The 8,424-nt window shown below is 43.6% G+C and overlaps 1 protein-coding gene across 1 annotated transcript in view; it reads left to right on the forward strand.

Moving 5' to 3' along the window:
* Nucleotides 1–8,424, forward strand: part of LOC141442568 (uncharacterized) — a 163,254-nt gene that overhangs the window by 150,113 nt on the left and 4,717 nt on the right. The window lies entirely within an intron of this gene.

Here is an 8,424-nt window from a genome sequence, read left to right on the forward strand (position 1 = left end):
TCAAATCACGTTCGCGTTACAGTGTTACCATATTAATTCGGCCCCGGCAACGATCCAGTAAGCTCTTACGCTAACGTACGCATATCCCGCAGCAGCCACTTCTATGCCAGTGACACGTATACACGTTTTGCAGGTGGTAGGACCTTGTGCAAGGTCCGCCCGCATTGCTACCACCATCTTGATCGCTAATCCTGCCGTGAAGCAGCAGTGCTTGCACTGTTGTGTTTCGGCGTGGAGAGTGAGACAGCCGGTGAAATTACTGGCACTTGAGGTATCCCATCTTAGGCCTCTAGGTTGGCAACGCGTCTGTAATACCCCTGGCGTTGCAGATGTTTATGGGCGGTGGTGATCTCTTACCATCAGGAGAACCACTTGCTCGTTTGCCAAGCAGTCGAATTAAAAAAAAAAACGTGTCACAGACGTAACACATTCCGGTGACAGTAACACGTTTGTGATCAAAATTTCTTACTCCTATGCGACGGTGACACGCATGTGTGTCAAAAGAATTCGTACCTGGGTCAACCAAGTTTTTGTTGCCTTGGTAACGTCTTTAGCCCACAGCAGTCACAAATACGTGTCACCGGCATCGGAGTAAGAACTAAAAAGTCACAGACGTCACTGGGTCCGAATGTGTACTTCCAGCTGAATAGAAACTTGAAGTTTTGTGCGAAACTAGCTATTATAGCACAATCAATAAGAAAAGTCTGAAAGTTTGTCTATGTCAATAAACCACCTAAAATGATCCCACACTGCGCACAGTTTGCTTAGGATAAGGGCTCTGCTGACACTGGATATTTATAGATACCTACAAAGGAGGGTGGTCTAATTGGCCTAATGACCAATAAGGACAAGCGATATGGCACTGGATAGCTTATTCTACCACGACCAGATGGCCTAGTGGTTAGAGAACCTGACTACGAAGCTTGAGGTCCCGGGTTCGATTCCCGTGTCGGGGCAGATATTTGTATAAAAAATACGAATGTTTGTTCTCGGGTCTTGGGTGTTTAATATGTATTTAAGTATGTATCTATCTATATAATTATATTTATCCGTTGCTTAGTACCCATAACACAAGCTGTGCTAAGCTTACTTTGGGACTAGGTCAATTGGTGTGAATTGTCCCGTGATATTTATTTATTTTATTTATTCTAAGTTCCAAAACTTTTACTATGGCAGGTAGTCCTAAATCGTTGTGTGAAAAAAGTTACCGCTGCATAAAAGTAGGTTTTTTTCGATACTAAGTAAGTTCTTGTATGTTGATGACTTTGTTTTATATGCGTTTTCATATTTTTTACACAGCGATTCGAGATTGCCCGCCGTACAAAAAGTTGTAGAATATAAAAAAACCTTTCCAAATGTAATTATGGGTTAGTATCATTTCGTCTAAATTAGCAATTAGTCTAAGTAGCAAGTGGCCTAAGAAGCAACTGGTCTAAGTAGCAACTTTGTCTAATTATCAAGTGGTCTAAAATTCTTTGACTCAAAGTCGACGGAGCTCCACTTCGCGGAGCTCCTATTCCGCGTGGCTGAGCCGCTTCGCACCTTGACGCAACACTAACCTAACTTAACCTACCATGTTTTTTCAAGTTTTGGACAAAAACAGGTTAGGATCAGTTGCTTTTTAGACCAGTTGCTATTTAGACTAGCTGCTTTTATAGACAAAATGATACTAACCCGTAATTATATCGGCCTGGCCACGAACTCGCGCGGCTTGCGGCAGCGGCAGCGGTGAGCGGCGAGCGGCCAAAACAAATTCAAAAGACGCTTAAAGCATGCCACGAGGCACCGCGGCGCGGGGCGGCGCGCGGGGGGAACAACGATACGGGCAATGAGGGCTATCGTTCTTTGTCTCACTAGATGGCGCACTGTTGCGTGAGGTTTTTAAGTATGGCTTTCAGAGTCTGTTATTACGGGCGTTAAAACAAAGTTTAGATTAAAATCATATTTAAAACACTTTAAAACCGTACCATAAAATATCCAGCAACCACAGTGTTGCTTAGTCCCGTTTTGTTCGGAAAAAAAGGGAGGACAAAAGTTTCCAAAAGACAAAACTGTCTCAAAACACAGACATTCATGGCCCCGTTACGCATAATTGCCATAATTAATTTCAGGTAATGCAAAATATTCACAAAAAAAATCTAATTATAAATAAACCCGCGTAGCTCACCCAAAAACTATGAGATTTGACATTTCGGAGACCTCACGCTACACTAGCGCCTCTAGTGGCGAATTCATTTGCGATAGCCCTCATTAGGAGGGATGCCACGACTCAGAGCGGCGCGAACGGCGTTATTGGCGGGACGCATCGGCCGGTTAAACAAGGAACAACATTTTTTAGACGATTCGCGCGCGACAAAATGGATACAGAACTATTTATCGCCGAAATTTTAAATAGGCCCGCCATATGGCTGTCGAAACATCCTCAGAATAAGTTGAGGCATGCGATCAAACCGACTTCAAAAAAAGGGGGAGGTTATCGCCTCTGATGTTCAAATTTCAAAATCATCATCCCAGCCTATATACGTCCCTCTGCTGGGCACAGGCCTCCTCTCAGAACAAGAGGGCTTGGGCCATAGTTCCCACGCGGGCCCAGTGCAGATTGGGAACTTCACACGCACCATTGAATTTCTTCGCAGGTTTGTGCAGGTTTCCTCACGATGTTTTCCTTCACCGCAAAGCTCGTGGTAAATTTCAAATGTAATTCCGCACATGAATTTGGAAAAACTCAGAGGTGCGAGCCGGGGTTTGAACCCGCGACCCTCTGTTTGAGAGGCGATAGGTCAAACCACTAGGCCACCACGGCTTCAAAAAATTCAATTTCAAAATGTCCTGCCTGAAATATGAGCTACTTTCGAGGCACTGAAGAGCAATTTTCGATAACGCCATTTTATTTTAAATGCGTCCCTTCGGCTCGAAATGGCTGAAGTTATTGCGAAGTACAAGGTATGCTCGCCGCTCCGCTCTCCCTCGCCGCGCCGCCCGCCGCTCCGCTCACCGCTAACGTGAAGAAGAAGAATATATGTATCTTTAATTATACTGACATTGGCCCAAGCCTTAAGGCCGCCATTCATGGAAATAATAATAATAGCAAATCTGTGGTGAAAGTGAAATGCTAGAATGACATGTAAACCAAAAACAATTTCATTTGAGTGGCATTAACATAATAATAGAATAAGGTTTGCCAATGAAGTAATCTAGTCTGGAACTGGAGTAAAGTAATTCGGATTACTTAAGCACTTGATTACCGAGGAATCAAGATTACAGTAGTGGTTTACAATAACGATTCCAAAAAAATGGATTACAAATGTAATCATAGTTCAGTATTACAGTAATTTTGATTATCGAAGTAATGTAATTGTGTAATTAATTCCAAAAGTAATTGCTTACGCCCAACTCTGTATGTACTCTGTGGTAGGGTCGACTTCTAGATTAAGATATTAATTTTGCAAGAAAAGATCTGAAATTATGTTTTTTTTAATTGTTTTTAGATTGATATTTTGTTTGAATTATGGATTATTGTGTATGCATCCATAAGTCCGAATAATTGTTGACCCGAAATTTACGACCTACAAAGGTCTCTACCCACCGTATCATGGTATGACCGTAATAGGATCGTAGGAATATTAGAGCATAAGTGACGCTACGGCGACGTTTGAATAGGAAACGTACTCGTGGGCAATCTCATACTTTACGATACAAAGAATATATTTTTAAGATTGGTTTTTGGAGTCGTTTTGTATTTTTTATTTCAACTCCAAATTTTTGTTAAGTACTTTTACGGTCATCCCGTAAAATCCACATCGAAAATACAAACTGAAACATAGATGCACAGAAAAACCAGAAAAAGAGACCAGCGCTGGGAATCGAAGCCAGGTCCTCAGCATTCCTTGCTGCGTGCTATACCGCTACACCACCACTGGACAGGAGTACAGACACGAATTTCCCCCACGCACCACATATCTCAGCTTGTTTGTTTCTTATTTAGTCGCTTAAGCAGCGACCCTAGCGACATCTTCTTTTAGCTCCCATCGAGAAACTTTCAGCACTCCATCGGAACTAACCGCTCACCCGGACAAGAGATGTCGCTATTAAGCAATCAAATTAAGATTGGTTTTTGGAGTCTCTTTGTATTTTTTCATCACACTTGCTCGTAAACAGTGTCAAAACGTGAAGGCTACCTTGATTGCAACCCCCCAAATAAAACCCTCGACCTTAATGTGCTTGTCATGAAACCCGTGGTCGGTAAATGAGTCATTGCCCGTACTAATTTTGTTGTCATGAAGCCCAAGGACGGTAAATGAGTCCGTGCCCGTACTGATGGTGCTGCGCGCTGGCTCAGGCACATGCTGAGGGAGGGGTAGGGCATGCAGCGCTGCCAAGAGCGCAGCCTATGGTATCGCCAATATTTGGAACAATTATATATTTTCTTTAAGAAATATAAAATTTTACTCGCTAATGTGATGAAAAACATTGTATGTCGCACGGGCGGTACTAGAATTACGAACATCGACTCATTAAAGCCCTCAGTCTTCGACTTCGGGCTTCAAATAGACTCTCGTTCGTAATTACTTATTTACCGCCCTTAAGACACAATGCACTATTTTTTATTTCAACTCCAAATTTTTGCTACTTTACACAACAACAAGCTGAGATATGTGGTGCATAGGAAAAATTCGTGTCTGTACTCCTGTCCAGTGGTGACGCGGTATAGCACGCAGCACGGAATGCTGAAGACCTGGGTTCGATTCCCAGCGCTGGTCTCTTTTCTAGTTTTTCTGTGCGTCTATGTTTCAGTTTGTATTTTCGATGTGAATATATTTTAGCCTGACACCTCCCTATTACGGTCATAGTGTGATACGGTGTAAGGGGTATACCTTAAGGATTTAAAACAGTTTTTGAATTCTCGTCTACTGCTTTTTTGTACAATTTTATAGTTTGTATTATGACGAGTCGTGTGTAGTTTTGTAAATAAATCAACGTTGCCATTGTTCATTTCTTTTATTTGTGGATAGCTTTTACAATACAATTACTCTTTATTGTACACCAGAAATAGTAATCGATTCAGAAAACAGGTACCATCAGCCAAATATGTGGTCTACCACCCTAAAGTTGATAATCCTTTGCATGTCACAAAACAATAATGCCAATGTGTCTGTCAACTTGAAAGTTCGAGTTTAGCGACATATTCATTTGATAGGAACTTGTTTAAAAATTGATAGACCACTTATTTGGCTGATGGTACATAGAGAAAATTACAAGGTAAGCAATAAGCGGCCTTATCGCTTAAGAGCGATCTCTTCCAGGCAGCCTTTTTACAGAAAGAAGGATGGACTAGTTTACAGCAGGTGATGCATTAACAATAGATCACCACCATTGGAACCACCACAATTACCATTACCATTAGAATACCTTTTAAACTAAATAATAGGTACTGCCATTTAAATGAAAGTTCCAGAAAGGTCCTAGAATGATGACCACAAAGAAGCGTTGGCAATCTAGGGCTCTTCACGGCTAGAGTGAATAGGCTGTTACTGAACCATCTAGATACACCTTTGGTCTAATCTAGGGTTGCCAACTTTCTACAATAAATAAAGTATATTTAGGCCTGAGAAAGAAAATAAACAGTATTTTGGAAATAGGAACTGTATTTTAGGACAAAACAGTGTTTTATTGTTTTAAACCATATGCAGTCGCTCGTCGTTCGATTGCAGCGATAAATCTGGTCACGTGACCCCATTTTGAAGGTGATTTCGAATTACACGCGACTCAAAAAAAAGTAGCGTTATGTCTTCGCGTCGAACAGCAGCGACAAATAGGCTTCTTGCAGGGATCTTCATTCATTCATTCAATGGCCTTGGAAGCTATAAAATTAATTGGAGTGAATGAAAAAAAAATAACAGTGTTATTTTGAACATGAAACTACCATGAGACTCACTCATATTAAATATAATGACCCGGATATCGACATGTTTCGGGCTAATCCGTAGCCCTTTGTCTTCGGAGCAACGCGACTCAGCGGCTGCTGCAACACGCCGCCGCTCTGCTCGCGCGACTACCCGACGAAACTGACACCGGCACACAACTACCCGCGTTTTCATCATCATTACAACTGTGAAATGTAGGGTAGCACACAACACTAACAACATCGCTCTGAAAAGGTACGTTCACACACACCGATGACGCATCACGAGTATTTAACACCGTTTTCAAAACTCGGAGGTACCGTCCAACCACTATCCGGTTGAAATTCGGCCGACGACTAATCTCGATGGCTTCACGCACTTTCCGCGGAATGAAAAATTTCTCTCTCGCAAGTACAGATACCTTATCAAATCTGATATAGTGCGTCGAACCCGAGTCCATTGAGTGCTCGGCCACAGCAGACCCCTTGTCGTCCTGATTCCTCATACTGCGTATGTGCTCCGATACCCTTGTGGAAACGTTTCGTCCAGTCTCTCCAATATAGCTCTTGCCACAGGCACAGGGAATCATATCAGGGGGTTTAGCCCGAAACATGTCGAGCTAAACTCGATTTAAGACGTGAGTTATCCGGGTCATTATATTTAATAACAGTGTTATTGCCGAAATTGAAGGTTTTTTTTCCTGCGATAAAGCTCAACATTTTCAGCTTCATCGCTATTATGTCACGTGACCAGATTGGACGCTGGAAACGAGCGTCGGGCGATGTCATGTGGTTGCGCCCTAGGACTACTACGAAATTCGAGTTCGTATCGTACCGTCTCTCTCGCCCTGGTGTTAAATAGTATAAGTATCAGAGGGACCGCACGACACGAACTTCGAGTTTCGTGTTTCGTAGTAGCCCAGCAGACGGTACGATACAAACTTCGATTTTCGTTGTAGCCCAACGGCAGGGCTATTATGAAACTCGGAAGTTCGTGTCGTGCGGTCCCTCTGACACTTATACTACTTAATACGAGAGTAAGTGGGACGGCACGACACAAACTTCGAGTTTCGTAGTAGCCCTGCTGGTGTGTGATCTAGTAATCTTAGGGTGCCGCCGCATGAAATCGCTCGACGCTCGTTTCCAGTGTCAAATCTGGTCAGCGGCTACTCCGAAACTCGAAGTTCGTGTCGTGCGGTCCCTCTCGCTCTCGTATCAAACAGTTTAAGTGTCAGAGGGACCGCACGACACGAACTTCGAGTTTCGAGTTTCGGAGTAGCCCAGCAGTCTCTCTCCAATCCAATCTCACTCCGATTTATTTTATTAGTACCCACTGCCACGAATGCTACTAAATGAGATTAAGAAATCAGCTTCAAAGACCGAGATCATTCCTGCAAGAAGCCATCTTGTCGCTGCTGCTCGACGCGGCGACTTGACGCTACTTTTTTGAGTCGCGGGAAAATCAGAATCAAATTCAAAATGGGGCCCGTGACCAGCTGGGCTACTACGAAACTCGAAGTTCGTGTCGTGCGGTCCCTCTGACACCTACACTATCTAATACGAGAGCGAGAGGGATCGCACGACACGAACTTCGAGTTTCGTAGTAGCCCTGCAGATTTATCGCTGGAAACGAGCGTCGAGCGACTGCATGTGGCCGCTCCCTTCAGACCTATAATCTATAATTTAAGCCTTCGAGTGGATCCAGTCTCTCTCCAATCCAATCTCACTCCGATTTATTTTATTAGTACCACTGCCACGAATGCTACTAAATGAGATTAAGAAATCAGCTTCAAAGACCGGGATCATTTCTGCAAGAAGCCATCTTGTCGCTGCTGCTCGACGCGGCGAATTGACGCTACTTTTTTGAGTCGCGGGAAAATCAGAATCAAATTCAAAATAGGGCCCGTGACCAGCTGGGCTACTACGAAACACGAAGTTCGTGTCGTGCGGTCCCTCTGACACCTACACTATCTAATACGAGAGCGAGAGGGATCGCACGACACGAACTTCGAGTTTCGTAGTAGCCCTGCAGATTTATCGCTGGAAACGAGCGTCGAGCGACTGCATGTGGCCGCTCCCTTCAGACCTATAATCTATTATTTAAGCCTTCGAGTGGATCCAGTCTCTCTCCAATCCAATCTCACTCCGATTTATTTTATTAGTACCACTGCCACGAATGCTACTAAATGAGATTAAGAAATCAGCTTCAAAAGACCGAGATCATTCCTGCAAGAAGCCATCTTGTCGCTGCTGCTCGACGCGGCGACTTGACGCTACTTTTTTGAGTCGCGGGAAAATCAGAATCAAATTCAAAATGGGGCCCGTGACCAGCTGGGCTTCTACGAAACTCGAAGTTCGTGTCGTGCGGTCCCTCTGACACCTACACTATCTAATACGAGAGCGAGAGGGATCGCACGACACGAACTTCGAGTTTCGTAGTAGCCCTGCAGATTTATCGCTGGAAACGAGCGTCGAGCGACTGCATGTGGCCGCTCCCTTCAGACCTATAATCTATAATTTAA

This window comes from Choristoneura fumiferana, chromosome 26, assembly GCF_025370935.1.
Source record: "Choristoneura fumiferana chromosome 26, NRCan_CFum_1, whole genome shotgun sequence".
NCBI lineage: Eukaryota > Metazoa > Arthropoda > Insecta > Lepidoptera > Tortricidae > Choristoneura > Choristoneura fumiferana.